Consider the following 20,140-nt stretch of genomic DNA (forward strand, 5'->3'; position numbering starts at 1 on the left):
CTTGAATACCATCAATAAAGTTCACTGCACCCAAAAAAGGACATGTGATAATTTCTCTTTGTTTACCATTCTTTTCCCTCCCTCTATTTTCTTCATTTCTGTGAGGTCAGTCTCCTAATCAGGATAAACTGATGCACGAGAAATGCCACTGGGGAAGTGAAGAATGGGTAGTTCTCAACCCAGTCCTAATCTCATTCCAAACTCTACCAAAGATACCATATTGGTAAGATGGTGATCCAGAATGACACAGGCCATCCATTATTTAAAAAGACAGGGACTAGTAGACTAGGAACTACAGAAGTCACAACAACAACATAAGCTTAATGGTTTAATATCTAACTTGTGTTTTAAACATCTATTTGTTATTTTAAAAAAATCCTGTTTGCATAATTAAAATCTTAAACTATAAAGGGCTAGACAAGATCAAATAAATCTTAGTCTAATTTTAAGTCACTAATAAAATTTAAAGAATTCTTTAATTCTTTAACTGCAACTTATATGATTTTTTCTCATATGTTTGATATCTCACTACTACTCATGTTCAAGACCCTTGGATCCACATATGCAGCGTAGAGTGTTTCAGCAGCAGTTAGCTTTCAATCAAATTAATTTCAATAACATTTTTAATTCAGCATAAAAACAATGGCTGAATTTAATCAACAGAACAATTTACAGTCTTCAAAACTAAAAGCAGGGCTACCGAGGGTGGTAGTCAGTAGAGCAGTCAAGTTTGACTCTCCACACCCTGATGCCCTCACTTTCCTCTGCTACATTCTGATCTTTGCTTCCCTGTGTCCCATTCCAGTTATTGGACTCCGCAATCCTGGGTACCGTATTCCCTTCCCAGAGACCTGAGGTTTGAAACCCCTGTCCTGTGCATGTCTGCCCCTGATTAGCTCTGACCTCATGTCTGTTCCCATGACTCCTATAAACCTAAACTTCTGGCCTGCATAACTGAAAACCAACTTGTGGGATCATATGCCATGGGCTGAAATTCTACTCTGGGGTCATTCTTGTAAAACTAACATATTAAAATTAGACAATCCACATTTCACTCCAGAAAATATACTATCACCTGCTACCAGTCTGTGTGATAACATGGTCCAGAGATACTTTCATGGCGGTCTGAAGGTTGGGGGAAATTTGAGAAAGCCAAACTGTGATGCTCATTACCTTTCTCTTCCTCCAGAGATGAGGTTGACAGGTCATCTCAATGAAATAATAATAATCTTATCTCAAAGCAAGAACACTTCACAAAAGTCATTGTTTCCTCTGGAAAGTAACTAAAGAAGAATAGTATACACATGGTTTTATCTAACAAGAAAGAAAAACCTAGTAACACATTAACCACAAATATTTAGTTGTTCAGAATCTGTGAAATCCTAGTTGGAGATGCTTCCTCATGCCATGGATGTAACTTGAAAGAAGCAATGTCAAGAGGATTGATGAATCTCTCCGATGATGGAGGGAGGATGGAGCTGAAACTGTCTCGGTAAGTGTCATTAAGAAAATGAAATGCAATTGTGTGCAGGTCTGCAATGCAGCAGATACACTTTCCCATGTAATTCACTGCCACATCTGACAGCCTGGCCATCACTATGGCCAAACAGCAAGAATAGCAAGAATCAGTACAAACGTGACAGACTTTGAGGACATTTGTCCCTACTGGTCAAAATCGGAAAAGGAAGAAGACTAAAGCAAATCCAAAGCAAGAATGTCCAACACGTATACTGATTATGATCAAACGCTCCATCTGTGTTTTGCACATAGGTGTAAACATATTATATGCTGCGATCTTGATATGAAATGAGAAGACAGTATGATTCAAGAAGACTGAATACAACAGAACTGAAAGGGGCCTAGCAAAGATGTTATAGTATTCAAACTCATTGGAAAATGGGACTCTGGCTGTGGTGAGCAGGGACAGCACCGTGAGCCTGAGTCACAGTCTGATGAGAAAAGAGCCTGGATATTTAAGCTTACACAGCATCTTATCCCCTCTTCCCTGCATCGAAGACTATGAACGGAGTTTGAATTGTCCATCTGTTTATGGAGGGGGACGTTGTAGGCTTGCTCTACCTCTCAGCTTCACAATTGCTGAATTATAGGCATGCACCACCAGGCCTAGACTAAACTGTCCTTCCTATATACATAGCTTTCTTCCAATAAAAAGATATAGTGTGTGTGTGTGTGTGTGTGTGTGTGTGTGTGTGTGTGTGTATCATTGCTCTAGAACAACCCAGTCAGAGATAGGCAATACTTTGTCTAACAGTAGTAGACACTGACTAGTAGACACTGGTCTCAGGTGGTTATCCATCATTTGAAATGCAGGTCACCTGAATGCATACACTATATGCATAACAAAACACTAAATTTCAAAACCTTCCTAAAAAAAGAAATTTCATGTAAGAATATGTTTTTCTTAAATAAACCACATCAAATAAAATGTATTAGTAAAATTTACTTTTCATTCTTTCTGTTTCCATGTGGCTGCTAGAGAATTTTAATTGTGTTATAATTCTGTTAAAAATCTCTGCTTTGAGGGATTATCATGGTGAGTGAAGCTACAGAACTATTGTAAATACAGAAAGTTATAAACACCCTGCTGTTGATTTGGTCTTCACAATGGAGCTGTAACCTAAAACTAAATCCTGCCACTCCCGGGGTGGTCCACAGAATGATACACCCTGCAAACTGTCACTGGTCCTGAAAATATATAAACTGAAGTGCAAATTTAAAAGCTTTTTGACAATTCAATGGAGAAATGGTCTATCGTTGAATATCTAATACCTGTGTGGTGTGTGCTCATGTGGATGTGATGTGCCTTCATATGAGATATTACGGGCATGTACACGAAACGTTCGCATGTATGGAGGTCAGTGAAAAGCCTCATGTTTGTCTTCTTTTTTGTCTTATTTAAGACAGGGTTTCTTTAGAGCTCTTCTGCTACATACAGCAGGGTGTCTGGCCTCTGGGATTCTCTTCTCTCTACCATCTTCCCATGAGAGAGGTGGGATGTTATGTCTCCAACGGTTACATGGACTCTGGAGATGTGAGCTTGGGTCCATACATTTATGCAGCAAACATATTTTACCACCCAAGCCCTCTCTCTATCTCCCTACTATCTTTCTTACATGAACTTATTTTGGGGTCTTTGATCTTTCATATGATTCATTCTTAGGGTATTTTATAAAACAGTTGCCTTGGAATCTTGGAAGCAGAATCTTTATCACAGAAATCTTGCACCATACAAATACAATTTTGTGGAGCAAAATGTGTAGCTTTATAGCCATGGAAGCAGAGACTTGCTAATTTCATATATATTTAATGAAAGTTAGTAATGGAGAGTAAAACCATTCAGTTTTCTTAAATTTACCCAAAGGATAACTCCATCTAAATATCTTTAAATGTATACCTGAGCTATATAAAAATCAGGCACCCTCTTAATTTTATAAACACATTTTATTTTTGTTTTATACATAGACATTGGAAACACTTGAACCTGGTAAACTTAAAAGATGGATAGTTTAGGAAGGACTTAGACAAGGAGCTGGGGAGCAGCCTCTACTGAACAGAGGGCCATTTGGGTCTTTTACTTTCTGAGTATGTGTGACAAGTGGGTCCTGGATCTATGAAGGAAAAAGGTACCATCTGAAAAATGAGACTAACCTGGAAGTGAATTCACCTTCCAGTGTAACAGTTCACTCACCACCCACTCCACCAAAGCATTAGAAAGAACCAAGGTAGAGCCCTGTGTGGAGAGGAAAGGGTGAGTCCCCTGCTCCCCACTGCAATGATGTATGTGCCCCACCACCAGTCCATCAGTTGTGATCCCCACATAAATGTATCAGGAGGCCAGCTGATTCCTCTTACACAAAATCAGGCAATATTTCAGTCAGAGAAACTTATAGAACATCACATGAGCACTTTAATATCGCAAGATATTCCCAAATAAGTCCTTGCAGTAAAGACATGTACACAACAAAATAATTGAGATTTTCGACAATGAGGATTTTTTTTGCATGCATCTAAGAGCCTCGAGTTTAGCATCTCACTCAGCTTGTTTTACCATCAATTCCAAAACACAGCCTCTTGGTAATGCCTTCCTTTTCCAGCCTTTTTGCTTGCAGCCATGAGCCTTACTCTGGTATTTCTTGATTCAGCTGACTTATTTCATTTGGCAAAAGATAGAAGACAGTCAGCACTCGACAGACCTGGGGCACAGGGAGATTATTAAACAGAAGAGATGAAAACTGCACTCCAGATTGCAGCTCCTCGGGGCAGGCACGTTTCACTCACAGTACATGGGGTAAACAACTGACATTTAGAAAACACTCGAATCTGTGACTGGCTCTGTGCAGAAAGGTTACTGACATTTCTATTCTGTGCCAATCTGACTCAGAATTGTCTTCTTCCATTAAAATATTACAATATAACTGTTTCGTGATAAGAAAATTGAAACGAAGGGGTTAAGTGACAAAGTCAAATCACCTCTTCCTCCCTCATGTATATACTCTCCGTACACAGAGAACACCCTTCACCTCACCTATCCTTTGGGAGTTACCTTCTTGCCATGACTCAAGGGAAAGGATAAAGTTGCTATGAAAATTCAAGCAAGTTTCTCAAGTCACACAGCTCAGTTTCTCTGTGCCTTTACCTCTATGGGACTAGAATGACAAACAGAATCATGAAAACCTCACTCCCCGTATAGTTGGGATGATTTCTAGACACTTTCCAAAAAGCTCATGTATCTAATTCGTTCTCACGTGCTTTCATTGCTGTCACACAAGACTTCAGCTTTTACTTCTGGGAGAAATCAGCCCAGGCAAACTCCATGTAAGAACCCTACAGGAACAGACTGAAGCCTATGGAAATTAGGCCTCCATCTTCAGGGTTGTCTTGTCTTATGGATTGTTGTGACCTCCTGGCTGAACTCTGAAATAACTTGCAAAAACTATGAAAGGTATTTTCTCCCCAAGGAGATTTTCTTCTGCAATTAGAAGGCAATGCCCAAAGGCTATAAGCACGCTTTACTTACATGACAGCTTCACTACTTAATTATTCTGTAGCTACAGAAAAAAATATATCATCAGTGCTTCATGTGGGAAACTTAAGCTATCTTGAGACTCACAAGCAGAAAAGAATAAGTTACAAGATGACTAGAAAGATTCAAACAGAACAAAGGTGGCAATGGTAAGTAGCACCATCTAAAACTTGGAGATATCAGGAAGCCTGGAGTCATCTCTGAATCTGCACACTGTGCTTCCTTCCACAAGCTGCTGCTAAGGTCCCATCCAGGATTCCCACCCTACCCAGGTTCTTTTCTGAGATCGTACTCGTGTAGAAGAGAGAAGACAGTTACTGAGTCTCTGTTCCTCTCTCCCTGTGACTATTCAACTTATCTAAGCCCCAATCTTCTAGCAATGAGAAGGGAGCAACACGATGTAGAGCCTGACGTTCTCCAGAAATAGCATACTTGAGAGGTTCACATTCTGCTCTCCTGCCCTACAAGACCAGACTACATATCCCTATTTGGAAAGAAACATATTCATTGTTAATACCCCCAACTTGCAGCCAACCAGATGTGTCTCTTTAAAGAATTTAGCATGTACTTCATTTCACGAGCACAGTATTCCTTTGTATATTTGCCTAAAACCCTGAACAACTTTACAATTAGATGTTGATTATGACAACGACCATATTCTCTGTGTTTCGGACATTTTACAGGTCCTTCCCATTTCTTCCTGATAGTAGAGTAACAAGAAATGATGCCACACCATCTTCCTACAATGCCCCTGTATCTTCTTTAAACTTTCTGCTTATCCTGATCCTAATCAAGGATAAACATTGCATAGAAACTCAAGCTGAACAAAGTTGGCAAAGCGTCTCGTCTTCAGATTGGAAAAGAGCCATCCAGAGCCTGTGAACTTCTCCATTCTCTGATTATCCAGTTATTCACTGGGCAAATGTAAGAGGAGCTGAGGGATGGCCATGGCTTAGTGACAGAAATCAATCTCCTATTTTCACAGTCTTGATCCTTCCATGATATTATTTAGAAAAGATTTTAAAGGTAGAAACCTCTTCTTTTTCTTACTTCTCTGTGCTGGTTTTCAGCCCCCATCTGTAAAGAGATAGCTGTTCTTATTCCTATTATCAGAGTAAGTACAGAAAGAAACTCATCACAGTGATTTGTTGTAGGTACATAACATTCCATTCACTTCTCTGTGCTCCCAAGTCTACACAGAGACCCCTTGTCCTATCGTGGTGTTCTGCCTAAACATGTTTATTCTGATCACAAGAGAAATTAGCTTTCACCTGTCTACAATTCCTTTCAAACAGCAGTGTTGGTGAACTTCAGTACATGATTTATGGTTTACATTGTATGTGACTCACACACTGAAAAATGCCAGGCCTGAAGCAATTCAAACACAGTCCAGGCAAGAAGGCTTGATTTCACCCCTTTGTCTCTGTATAATAATTTATCTACATCTTGAATCTCCACTTCTCCTTTCCTAAGTCCTTTCCAAAGGTGGGATTATCTAGACCACATGTTGCTCCATATCTGATTATACTGAATTATTTTAGTGATTGCCCTATTGCCATTGTCATCAAGTGAAGGCGCCAGTGCAAACTTAGTATGAACATACGTGATTCAACATTTACTCAAACCCTTAGCCAAGCTTAACCTCGTTATTGGTTCCCATCACTCAGAGGGAATGGTACACTTAAAGTAGTGGGAAGGTTACATTACATTGTGTCAACACAGTTCCATCAACATTTCTCATAAAAGAGAAGAATACAAGCCACACTACAATGTAGATCAACACCTTGGGTATTTTCAGTGGGCATTCAAAAAATCCTAAATATTGTAATAATCCAATAACCTGGAAACCAAAGGCAATAAAGCATTTCCAGTGCCATTCAAAATCAAGCCTCATGTTATCCAATATCATTTCTATTCAGACTCTATGCATATTGATCCATGTGAATAGACCTCTATAAAGGTCCAAACAGAAGACAGACTTCTGACATATCTGACTTTCGGAGACTAAAAGTTTCTCTCTTTACTATCCCATGTAGACACAGAGACATTTTAGATTCTCCTTGGGCTGACAGGGCTGACCTTAGGAGAAATGATCCCCATAATTTTCATTCTGCCTACCCAACATATGTATCTCATGTCATTGTCCCTACGAAGCTTTTCTCTTCCACCATGTAAAATCTACTCTGTAACCTCTGTTGTTGAAAGTATTTTTCAACCCTAAATTCCAAAGGTAGGTGCTCGGACAGCAGCTGAAATAAGATTTCATCAGGCATGTAGCGGGAAGGGTTCTGCAGCCGGGAAACAAAATCTCGGCTCTCCTGAAAGAGCCATGGAATCACACTGTGCCCACAGTGCTCAAATCTACCTGAGAAATGACCAGTCTGAAGTCAGGAAAAAGGCTCTAGAAAAACTACAGCTCAAATGGACCTGCTTCTCCCACATGATTGGTATTCATTAAATGTTCCACAGCTTTGACACTCTAAAATCTCAGCACAGTGCAGGCTGAAAGAAAGGAAAAGTTTGTCAGATTATGTAAATAAAGACAGTTGGGTCTGAACTACATCTGTGTAAAGGTCAAACTAAGCATATCCACGTTGCTTCTGATTAAACAGACAAGTTAATACAGAGTCATGATCCCCCTATCTTAACAGAGATTTTACCCTGACAAGCCGCGTGTCATTTATTATACTGTCTTTGGATAAATCCACAAATCCACTCACATGTAGCTAATTACAGGGTATGCTTGTCCAGAGGCTTCCTCAACCAAGCGACGTGAACAAAAGCATCAGTAATTGGTTGAAATGTGGCAGTCACAGTCTTTCAAAGAAAGAAGTCCCCACTAATGGCGTTTCCCACAACAATGGATCTGTAACTAATACTTTTGATCAAATATCAAAATTAGATGAAGCCAAGAGTTAGCAAGGGAAATAATACACCCTGTTCAAAGCTGTGTCCTTTCATTTAATATGTGAATACATCTGGGATTTAGAATGAGGTTGCTGATGCCTACCTGCGGTTTTAGTACCCCAGTTACATTTAGAAATAAACACAGAAGGAAAGAGTATCCAATTGGCAGGACAAGCAGAGAATATATCCTAGGCTATTTTCATTTACTCCTTTGTTTTTCCTTTCACCATGGGTGATGTTTGTGAACCTAAGAATTATTGTCTTCAAAGAGATACTTATAATCATACATATACATGTAATCATAATATATGATTCCGTGGGCAGCAGGAATTCATCCAAAGAACTTCACATATAACATGAAAAGATAAGGGAGAGAGAAAGATTGAGGAGCAATGTTCAGAACTGTCAAACAAGAATAGGCAGTAAAGAGGAACTCATGTCGTTCTAACAGGCACTCTTATGCACATTTCTGCTTGCCATTGGACACCAGCACATGGTTAGAAGTATCTCTCTCCCACTCTCGTAACTCACGTACACAAAGTGGTACAGTACTTTCTTATCTCATAGAGGACAAGGTCATGAAAGGCTCTTCGATGTTGTGCAATTGATCATGGAAAGTACCTTGGGAAATTGAGGCATGTATCAAGACAAAAACATTAAATAAGTAGTGAGATTAGCTTCAAGCCAGATATCTGTGAGTTAGGTGCAAGGGAAACCCAAATGAAGACAAACACACTCCTGATTGGAGGGGCAAATTCAGCAACCCAGGGCAGCTGTGAGCTGAAGTTGGAGATAGGTAAGGGGCAAGCAATTATGCCTTTAGGTCCAATCTACCCTTCTGCTGGGGCAGGAAAAAGCAGAGCGTCACCTCATGCCATACCCAGGCTATTCATTCCCACTCCGCGTGGGTGAGTCCACTTTTGTTATCACCCTAGGGCTCCAGAGAAGCCCCTCCACTTGCAGAAAAAGCCCAGAAGGACTTTTTCTCTCTGTTTATTTTTGCATACAAGTCATTGCACTCACCCTTCAAATGCCTCCAGATGACAGAGTCACAAACACTCTTGTCAGTGTACTTGACATTAAGTAGATTGATTGCATCAGGATGGAAATCAGCCGCATGATAAGTGAGGATGTCTTCCTTGCTCTGGAGGGGGCAGGGACTTTGCTGGGTTCTGTTCAGACTGTAGAACACAGTCAGCCACGGAGAACAACAAAACTAGTACGCTTTATACCATATTCCCCTTTCACAGCAGGGATAGATGATGACCCACTTGACAGCCAACACTGCCAATGAACTCAAACTGGGTTGCACAATAATTGCACATCCATTTGATTACAATTATTCTACTTAAAATCTCAAACACTCCCCAGATGTATCATTGCCTCATAGCAATAAATTACTTCTCATATTGTTTAATCAAGTATTTATTAAGAGTCTGTTTTATGCTCATGCTGAGAAATAGACTTAAACATAATCTCTGATTTTATAAATTCCATCACTTTTTTTTCTGGTGAGAATATGTAAATATCTATGAACTAATGTATAAATGGCCAAAGATTACAGTATATGAAACAGTGTTACCAGGAAAAACTTGGCAGACACAATTAGATAATAAGATTTATAGCATTTCAGAAGCTTCCATTGAAAGGTGAGTAAAATAAAGAAGAGAAGGACTGGGTAGCTGATATTTCATCGGGGGGAAAATGCAAGACTTTTTTAGAAAGTCTTAGAGGAAGTCTTAGAGGAAAAATGATTTCAAAATATTGCGGTCCATATGTGAAGCTGGTTTCAAAGTTTTCCATGAGCCGCTCTATTCGATCTTATGCTTCACCGACCTTGAGGTCACTTGTGGGTACGGGAGACCACAGACAACTCTTACTATGTGGCCTGCATCTAAATAAGCTCTTAGATTTTATAGGTTATTAAACATGTATGATTCTCTTTAATGCACAATGACTGAAGATATGGAACTATGGATAAAGCAGAGGATTTCACACATTTGTCTAATGCCCATTCTGCATAGAAATGCCCTGTACAGTGTTCAGCTACTATAAGCGTTCAGTTAGATCCAGGAATAATCCTTTTGTGTTCTTAATTGTCAGATTGCTTTCCTTCGCTAATTTTTATCTCCCATGTCAGGAAAGAGATAGAACACACTGTTATTACTCAGAATTCCACAGATCTTTAGAACCAATTTGTATAGGAACAACATTGATCCTCTTTCCTAAGCATCTGAAAACTAATATTTTATTTAATATTAGTTACATCGTTACTCGTGGTGCTATATTCTTTGAATACTGGCTTCATACAACTCTCATGTTATGACTGTGTCCCACTGATGATGAACACAAATTCAAGTCTTATCCAAAGTACCTGGGAAATTTAAATAACTCATTATCTATTCCCATTGAACTTACTGTTTAAAAATTAATAGGGTAGCTGTAGAACAATACATATCCCGATCACACTTTCTTGTACTCTCTATGGAAAAATCAACACATCATTTCCACCTTCCAAACACCACCATTGTACATGTGAACAAAGAGAGAAGAGCACTCCATTCACATATAAATGTACTCATTGTCCAACATTTAATGAGACTGATCCATATCACCTCAAGGGTAAGAAGCAATTAGAGATGACATCTAAGTCAAAATGCATGCTGGCCATAGAAAATACTGGTGCCAAAATTCCCAAGTGGAAATGGAGAAAATAAGTGCACACACCCCCATGGGACAGCCCGACATTGCACAAAGAGGGATTGGACAAGTTAATTGCCAAGGAAGCCAATGTTGTGGAACCACCATCTCAGCCACGCCCACTATTCTAATTGTGTTGGCGCCTTAGTGGAGACTTTGATAGGAAACACAAGCACGTAGACATACATAAACACACAATGGGGTGTGTACAGGTCTCCAGCCAAAGGATCATCTGTGGAGTCATTGCTGTCTAGTGTGAATAAGAGTCAATTTAAACCATTATCTTTCTAAGCGCCTTATCTCAAGCAGGTTATTCAGAATGGGCTGCCAGATGCAATCATTTTGCTAATGAACTGCCCTCCAGGAAGTGAGGCTTTTCCTCAGAATTGCAGAAAGGCAACCTCTGCGTTGCCTATGCACTGCCATCCATAAGCAATAATAGCCACCAGAAGACTCGGGACCTCTACAACCTGCTTTAGCTCCTATGTAAATGGCAATGTAGGCACCAGCCTGTCCCACCCACTGGAGGAAAAATTAACAGCACACTTCAGGAGAGGGCACTCTGAGGAACAGGATTTTTGGTAAGGACCTCACTTTCTCAACTCTGGACAAGACAATTCCATTGTTCACACATGGTTAATATAAGTAAAAACGTCAGCATGTAATTCAAGGTAAGCATTAAAGCACACAGAATTGAATTAAGTGTCAAACCACTTTTTGGTCATACAATCTAGGAAAAATTAAAACCCTCCTTCTTCCTCTCTCTCCAAATAAGATTTGTTTTCCTCTTGCACTTTCAGAATGACCATCACCAAGTGGCAGGTAATTGTGGTCCCAAAAAGCAAGGGCCCCTGAAGCTCCACTTCCATTCACCTGATTATAGAGGTGGCTGCCTATGCTCTTAAGACAAACAATATCTTGGAATAAAGATGCTAAAGGCATGAAAGTTTAAAGCTCTTGATCCATAAACTGATAGAAAATGCTAAAGGTTGACAATATATTCATAGATGCCAGTTATGTTTTGTGACTGTGTACTTACTCACTTTACACAAAAAGTACTTTCCCACCTTAGTAGGAAGCCATGCATCTTTCTAATGTCTCTGGTTGAAGTTTTGTAACAAGACTATAGTAGAAGGCCAAGCATCCAAGAATGTGTGGCCATCAGAAATTGGACTTGATGGCTATCCACAAGAAAAGATGACACAAATTTGAGTAGGTGGGCAGCAGGGTAGATCTAAGAGGGGATGGGGGACAGGGTAAATATGAATAAACAAACAAAGAACTGTTTTTAAGACAGCAGGCAGAGACCTGAGTAATTGATAGAGACATTGTTTCTGACAGAAACAGAACTGCAGTGTGACACCTTCATCAACGCCTTCTTCGTGACTCTCAAGATTGTTTTTAAACACAGAATTCTCTTGCAGAATCTCTATCCTTCCTGAACAAATATGGTTCTTTTTTTTTTCTGGTGAAATTATCAAGAGCTTTCTGTGGTCAAGGGAAGTTGACTTCCTTCTATTCCTTGATTCTTTTCTAAATGAAATTATGATGTAAAATTATAAAAAGTTTTACATATATACTTTCCTGCTCCATTTTTTCCAGAATCCTTCTCTGATTCGTTTGTCGACCCAAGATAGCTCATGCTGTAAGAGCTTTACTAGCCATCTGTTTAGGCTTCTGCATTATTGACATCTGCTTCTCAAATGCTAAGACTCATGAAAAGATTTTTTTAAAGATTAACTCCATCAGTGGAAGATACTTGAGTATCTTTTTCCACTTGATTTACAAAACCCATTCATAAGATAACAGAAATGGAAGTACTAATTTACACTGGATGGAACAGACAAAATCCCAGATGACGGAGTTTCATGCTGCCAAGAGTCACTGCCATTCATCCTTCAGTGTGGCTCAGAAGACACAGTTACAAGAAGACACAAAGAGCCTGGGGTTTTGGCCCTGCTGCCATCAGCCATAGGTAAATGAGAGCAGAATGGACGTCAAGAGTTTCTGGACTGAGCCAGCCAAACTCTTCTATGGGAGGGAGGGAACCCACTTGCAATGTTCTGTCTTTGTCTCCTGGCAGCCGTGATCAGTAAAAGATCCTAACGAAATAAGGTGCTGGGAGAGAAATCCTCCCAAAGAAAGTTAAGTTTAAAAAAGCACAAAGAAAATAAGACTGGCAGAGGCATCACATGTGAACAGGGCTGTCATCAAACCAACAAGAAGGAGGTATTTATTGGAAACGTTACTTGTCTCTCTCCTACCTTTGCTATCATGGTAGTGTTTTCCCCATAAATAACCTATCCAGGGGGCTTAACACATTTGAGTACAGGTGAAAAAATCAAACATGCAAAGAACCCATGCACCAAAAAATGTACATGAAGAAGGAGCAAGCTTTGTCATATGTGCTGAGAACTCCCCAGAAAAGAAATGGTTCAATAAAACAGAAGAAAATTGCAACAAAACATCTGCCATATTGCTTCAAAAATTTTATGAAGCAATTGTAACTTTAAAAGATCAGAACAAGAGGTGACCCAGGTGACAGGAGGAAATGAAACAGAGGTTTTTAAAATAATCAAGGTAAAGGTAAACAAAAATCATTACATATAAATAAAAAATAGAAAAAAAGGAAGAAAGCATAAAATTAAGAAGAAAAAGAAGAAAGGATGCTGTAAAGACATGTTTAAGACATCGAAGGTAAAAATTTAGTGGGTTTTTATGCATAAAAAGTGTTTGTTGTTGTTGTTATGTTTTTTTGTTTTGAGATAAGGTATCGCTGTAGCTTTGGAGCTTGTCCTGGAACTGGCTCTTGTAGACCAGGCTGGCATCAAACTCAGAGAGATCCACCTGCCTCTGCCTCCCGAGTGCTATGATTAAAGGCATGCACCACCACCACCCAGCGATTTATGCACATAAAGTATTAAAATAAAAATATCATGTATCAAGCATGAAATAGAGTTTAGACATGATCATAAAAGTCCTGAAGAAAGAAAGCCCAATGAGTGTGATAGCACACACATTTTAAAGTTCAATAAAATTTCCCTAGAATAAAAAGCAGACAATCTGTACACTCAAAGTGCATTCTGGATTTCATCTATAAATAAGCAAGATTTGACCAGTGATGCAAATATTTCAAGATGCCTGATATCTTGGGCTTCTCTACCAAGTAACATTCAGCACAAGATTTGTAAGATGGTTAAAAAATAAAAACTGATATAGCATCAAAGCATGTTCTAAATTAATGTTTACACTCATGGACAGTTATCACTCAGTCTTAATCAGAGAAACCACTCTATTCAGTGAACTGTAGTAAATGCAGAGACTAACGGCTGCACAGAGTTCTGAGAATAAGTGGCGGTTACATGCTTAGCCCTAAACAAGACATATATTCTATCCCCTCTAAGGCTGGCTGAATACTGTGGAAGAGGGAGTTCAAAGAAAATAGAGGAAAGAGTTTCAATGGGCTTTACTCAACACATTACAATGCACTGAGCAAGACATAGCTATGGTAATTATACACTCTCGATGAATAAAAATGGCTGTACTGTGTCTGCTCATAACAGCCAGGCATGGATGGAAAAGGAGCCCAGGGAGTGTTAGCTCTTCACCTGATAGATTCTGGTAAAGAGGAGACGTTGTTACTTTTTGGTAATGATATCAAGATCTAGTAAAAAGTCACCCAGATGGCCCTGGGTAAACTAGATGACTCATAAAACCAAAACAAAAGTCATGAATATGGAAAAGGACAGGGAGGGAGTAGAGGGACTGGTAAGAGTGTGAAGGAGATACAGAGGATAAAGGGAAAGAATAACTAGAATGCATCCCATAAACTTATGAAATTGTCAAAGAACTACATTTTTTAAGAATTGAAAAAGTACTCATCCTTTACTGGTGGGAATGCAAACTTGTGCAACCATTTTGGAAATCAGTGTGGCAGTTTCTCAGGAAATTTGGGATCAACCAACCCCAGGATCCAGCAATACCACTCTTGGGAATATACCCAAGAGATGCCCTATTATACTACATAAGTATTTGTTTAACTATGTTCATAGCAGCATTATTTGTAATAGCCAGAACTTGGAAACAACCTAGATGCCCCTCAATGGAAGAATGGATAAAGAAAGTGTGGAATATATACGTGGTAAAAAATAATGACATCTTGAATTTTACATGCAAATGGATGGAAATAGAAAACACTATCCTGAGTGGGGTAACCCAGACCCAAAAAGATGAATATGAACCCTCATCTGGCGATGGATGGAGATAGAGACAGAGACCCACATTGGAGCACTGGACTGAGCTCCCAAGGTCCTTATGAGGAGCAGAAGCAGAGAGAACATGAGCAAGGAAGTCAGGACCACGAGGGGTGCGCCCACCCACTGTGATGGTGGGACTGATCTAATGGGAACTCACCAAGGCCAGCTGGACTGGGACTGATGGAGCATGTGATCAAACTGGACTCTCTGAACGTGGCTGACAAGGAGGGCTGACTGAGAAGTCAAGGACAATGGCACTGGGTTTTGAATCTACTGCATGTACTGGCTTTGGGAGAACCTAGTCTGCTTGGATGCTCACCTTCCTAGAACTGGAATGGGAGGAGGTCCTTGGACTTCCCACAGGGTAGGGAACCCTGACTGCTCTTTGGACTGGAAAGGGAGGGGGAGAGGAATGGAGGGAGAGGGAGGGAAATGGGAGGAGGGGGAGAGGTGAAATTTTTTAATAATAATAAAAACAATAATAATAATAATAAAACTTAAAAAAAAGAATTGAAAAAGTAAAGTATGAATGCAGTCATATATTTAGTTAATAAACACACATACACACATAATGTATACATACACATGCTAATTTTTATCTTCAATTTAAATCCAGAACAAGGATTGCCAATAGCTCTCAGAATACTATAAATCATGAAATTCTGTTTACATGAGTCTTTTTTTTTTTGACAAAACAACCACTGCAGAGCTCTAAATTAAAACCAAAAAAAAAAATCATGGAAAAAATTTTAGCAAAATCTTTCACTTGACATAATTTATTTGAGTGTAAAAACTAAAACAAAGCACAAAATTGCGAAAAGTAGCGCATTCAAAGAACTGAAAGTGTGAGAGTCATGTGACTTAGTGAAATTTGAAAGGAAGGTAGAGAAGAGACAAAATAAGTACAAGCTTGGTTCCTATCCAGGTGATGGCAATCAGATTATATAAATCAAAAGTTAAAAAAAAGAAAAGTGGATAATGTGAATGTTTAAACATGTAAAGGTAAACACTGAACTTAAAACATTTGGTTGATTAAATTAGAAGACAGAAGTATTTGAAATATAAGTGTATAGTATTATTATTGACTATTTCTGACATACTGATAAGAATAAATGAGCATAATTTGTCTATCCAACAATCAGATATTTTCAGTGTGCAATAGCTAAAAAGAAAACATTGTGCCGTCTACAGTAGAAATGCCCCAAGAAAAGTGATTCAGAAATGAAACTGTACACCTAAGAAAGCTACTTCAAGAAAATCTAAATGAATAGTTATGGTATGAATCTTATGGATGGTAGAGCTTTGACATAGAAGTACAGAAATGCATATAAAATACAATAATGGTAAGTATAACACTGTTGATGATGATATTTACATTAAAGTACATTAGCATTCATTGTAGCTATGGAAAACCCAACTTAGTGTTGGTAGGCCAGTACAGTGGTAATAGAGGGGCAATAGCAACCCAACTCAGAGAATCCACCATCATGCTCCAAACTCTCAAGATGTCACTCATCAGATACCACATCATGTTCTGTCCGAGAAACTGGCTTGTGTCCGCAGATCTCACTTGTCATCTTGCCATTCAGTAGATGGGAGTCCCAGAGAGCTATGAGGGAAAAGAGGCCACAGTATTTCCATCCCATCTGGCAGCCTCCACATTTCATCGGGGTTGCAGCACCTCTCTGTACAGCCAGAATCAGTGACTACCGCTCAGAAAAGGCAGTGGTATTTAATATGTCACACTGTGTATACCGTCAGAGAGCAGAAATGAGTATTAGTGCTTAGCTCGCTCTCTCCTTTTCCTTTTGATCCAGTATGGGACCCCCGTCCATGGAATGGTACAACCCACATTCAAGGTTTGCCTTTCTTCCTCGTTGAAACATCTTTGGAAACACCCTCACAGACATACCGAGAGGTACGTCTCCTAGGTGAATCCAAACCCACTCTATTTAACAGCGAAGACTAGCCATCACACACTTATTGCCACCTAAGAAACCAACTCTGAACTCTGGGGCACCAAATAACTGTGATTTGATTTGATGGGCAATTTCCGCAGTCTTTCTGTTTGTGCATTTTAAAATCATAAATATCACCATAACAACCCTTGTCTCCTCATTGGGTTAGAAGATCCATGATGAACTTCCTGTTGTATCAGTCAACTTATGTTGTCTACTGACTAGAGTGATGTTCTCCTCTGTGGCCTCTCATTTTTTATGATTGAGAGACTGATCATCCTAGTACTCTAAGATATTAAAATCAAAAGCAGTAAGATGCCTAAATCTTTATCAGTGGAGCTTACATAATATCATCTATATTGTACTCAGGAAATGCAAGCAATTGACACACCAACCAAATTAGACCCAAATGAAGACAATAAAAAGCAACTCTTGAGAAGCCAGCCATAGCACTGCATTGTAAAGGAGTATGAACGTTGATTAATTAACCATTTTTGCAACGACCAACTATAGTGATGTCAAGTATAAAATTAAATAGAAGCAAACAATAGTCTCAGGGAGAGTTCTATTTATTTGTTTTTTAAAAAAAATAGTCTTTTCTCATTTTACATACCAATCCCAGTTCCCACTTCCTGCTCCCCGCACTTTTCCCCTACCTCACTCCTCACCTACTCCTCAGAGATGGCAAGGCTTCCCATGGGGAGTCAACAAAATCTGGCATGTCACTTTGAGGCAGGACCAAGGAGCCCCTCCCCCATATCTAGGCTGAGCAAAGTGTCCCTCCAAAGTGAATGGACTCCAAAAGGTCAGTTCAAGCACTAGGGATAAATCCTAGTCCCGCTATCAATGGCCCACAGACTGCTCAAGCCATACAAATTGTCACTCACATTTAGAGGGCCTAGTTTGGTCCTATGCAGGTTCCCCCGCTGCCAGTCCAGGGTCAATAAACTCCCTCTAGCTCAGGTCAGCTGCTTCTGTGGGTATGCCCATCATGGTCTTGATCCCTTTGCTCATTCTATCACTTCATCTTTTCAACTGAACCCTGGAAGCTCAGCCCAGTGCTTAGCTGTGGATCTATGCAACTACTTCCATCAGTTGCTGATTGAAAGTTCTATGATGACAATTAAGGTAGTCATCAAACTGATTACAGGGGAAGGCGACTTAAGGCACCTGCTCTACTAATGCTTAGGGTCTTAGCTGGGGTCATCTTTGTGGATTCTTGGGGATTTTCCTAGTGCCAGTTTTCTTGCTAGCTAGCCCCATAATGGTTCCCTCAATCAAAATATCTCTTTCTTTGCTCTCCCTCTCTGTCCTTCCCCCATTTCAACCATCCCATTTCCTCATAGTCTCCTCTCTCCTCCCCTTCCCATTTCCTCAATCATGTTCATAGAAGCTTTATTCATATTAGCCAAACCTGCAAACAAGCTAGAAGCTTTTCAACTGAAGAATGGATAAGGAAAATGAGGTACATTTACACAATGTAGTACTACTCAGTGGTTAAAAAACAAAGACATCTTGAAAATTTCAGGTAAATTAATGGAACTAAAAAACCATCCCAAGTTAGGTAACCCAGAAAGACAAACATGCTATGTACTCACTCATAAGTGGATATTAGACAAAATGCAAAGGATAATCAGCCTATAATCCATGAACCCAGAGAAGCCAAGTAACAAGGAAAACCCTAAGAGAAACCTACATGGATACCCCTGAGAGGGGAAAAAGACAAGATGTCCTGAGAAAATTGGAAGTGTGGCATAGGGGTGTCAGAAAAGTGTTCTTTGTATGTTTTGAATTTTAGTCTCCATTCAGACACGCAGTTAACAAAAATCTTTTATTATTCGGTAGACTGCCACTTTGTCTGAATGACAGTGTCCTTTGCCATGCAGAATATTTCAGTTTCATGAGGTCCCATTTATTCATTGTTAAGCTTCTGGCCTGTGCTCACAGTGTCCTGTTCAGAAAGTCTTTCTATGCCAATGAGATCAAGATACTTTCTCTTTGTCACTTTCTCTTGTATCAGATTCAGCTTTATGTTGAGGTCTTCGATGCATTTGAAGTTTAATTTTGTGCAGCATGGATCTATTTGGGTGGGAACAAATGCAGAAACCTATAGCCAGACAATACGCAGAGAGTAAAAGAGTTTATGGTACTCACTCCTAAACACAATAAGCTCAATACACATATGAACTCAGAGACTGAGGCAGCATGCACAGAGCCTCCATGGGTCTCAGCCAGATGGGGTCCTAGAACTGAAAGTGGACACACACCACCATTCCTAACTCAGAAGGTATCTCCAGTTGATAACTACTTGCAAATGAAATTTTAGCATTCTCCAAGGGAGTGTAACTAAGAAAACGAGCTGCTCTTGAAGGTAAGACACGTGTCCAGAAATAGCTGGTCAATAGAAAACAAACTCAAGGGCATCTTTGAAGGCTCCCTGACTAATAATGTCATGTCAGGCTTCTGTTGCTGTTGTTTTAGTTTTATCTTTATTATTTTAATTTTAATCTCTCTCTTTCTCTCTTATCCCCTCCCTCCCTCCCTCTCTCCCTCCCTCCCTCCCTTTTTCTCTTCTTCCTCTCTCTCTCTCTCTCTCTCTCTCTCTCTCTCTCTCGTGTGTGTGTGTGTGTGTGTGTGTGTGTGTGTGTGTGCGTGTGTGTCTGTCTGTCTTTCCCTTTCCCTCTACAGGTCCTTTGTACATGTATCATGGCTTCCAGTTTTGTGTTTTATGTAATTTCTGAGTGTGAGAATGAGTTTGTCTCTGTATCTATATATGTTTCTTGTGCCTTTTTTTTTTCAGGGTCTTTTTCTTCTGTTTGTTTGTATTTTACTATTTTTATTGGGATTTTTATCTAATCATATTGTATCATATCATGTCATATTTTATTATAATCCCCTAGAAGCCTGTTTTCATATGTATATATATATATATATATATACACACATATATATTTTTTTTCCATTCAAAAATTTCCACTTCCTCCCCTCCTCCCACAGCCCTTACACTCCTCCCTCCCCCTCCAGTCTTAAGAGGTGGCAGGATATTCTGCCCTGTGGGAAGTCCAAGGCCCTCCCCCCTCCATTCAGGCTTAGGAAGGTGTGCATTCAAATAGACTAGAGTCCCCAAAAGCCAGTACATGCAGTAGAAACAAGTCCCGGTGCCATTATAAATGGCTTCTCAGTCAGCCCCCATTGTCAGCCACAATCAAAGAGTCCGGTTTGACCACATGCTTGTTCAGTCTGAGTCCAGCTGGATTTGGTGAGCACCCATTAGA

This window comes from Myodes glareolus, chromosome 13 (genome assembly GCF_982192425.1).
Source record: "Myodes glareolus chromosome 13, mMyoGla1.1, whole genome shotgun sequence".
NCBI classification, from domain to species: domain Eukaryota; kingdom Metazoa; phylum Chordata; class Mammalia; order Rodentia; family Cricetidae; genus Myodes; species Myodes glareolus.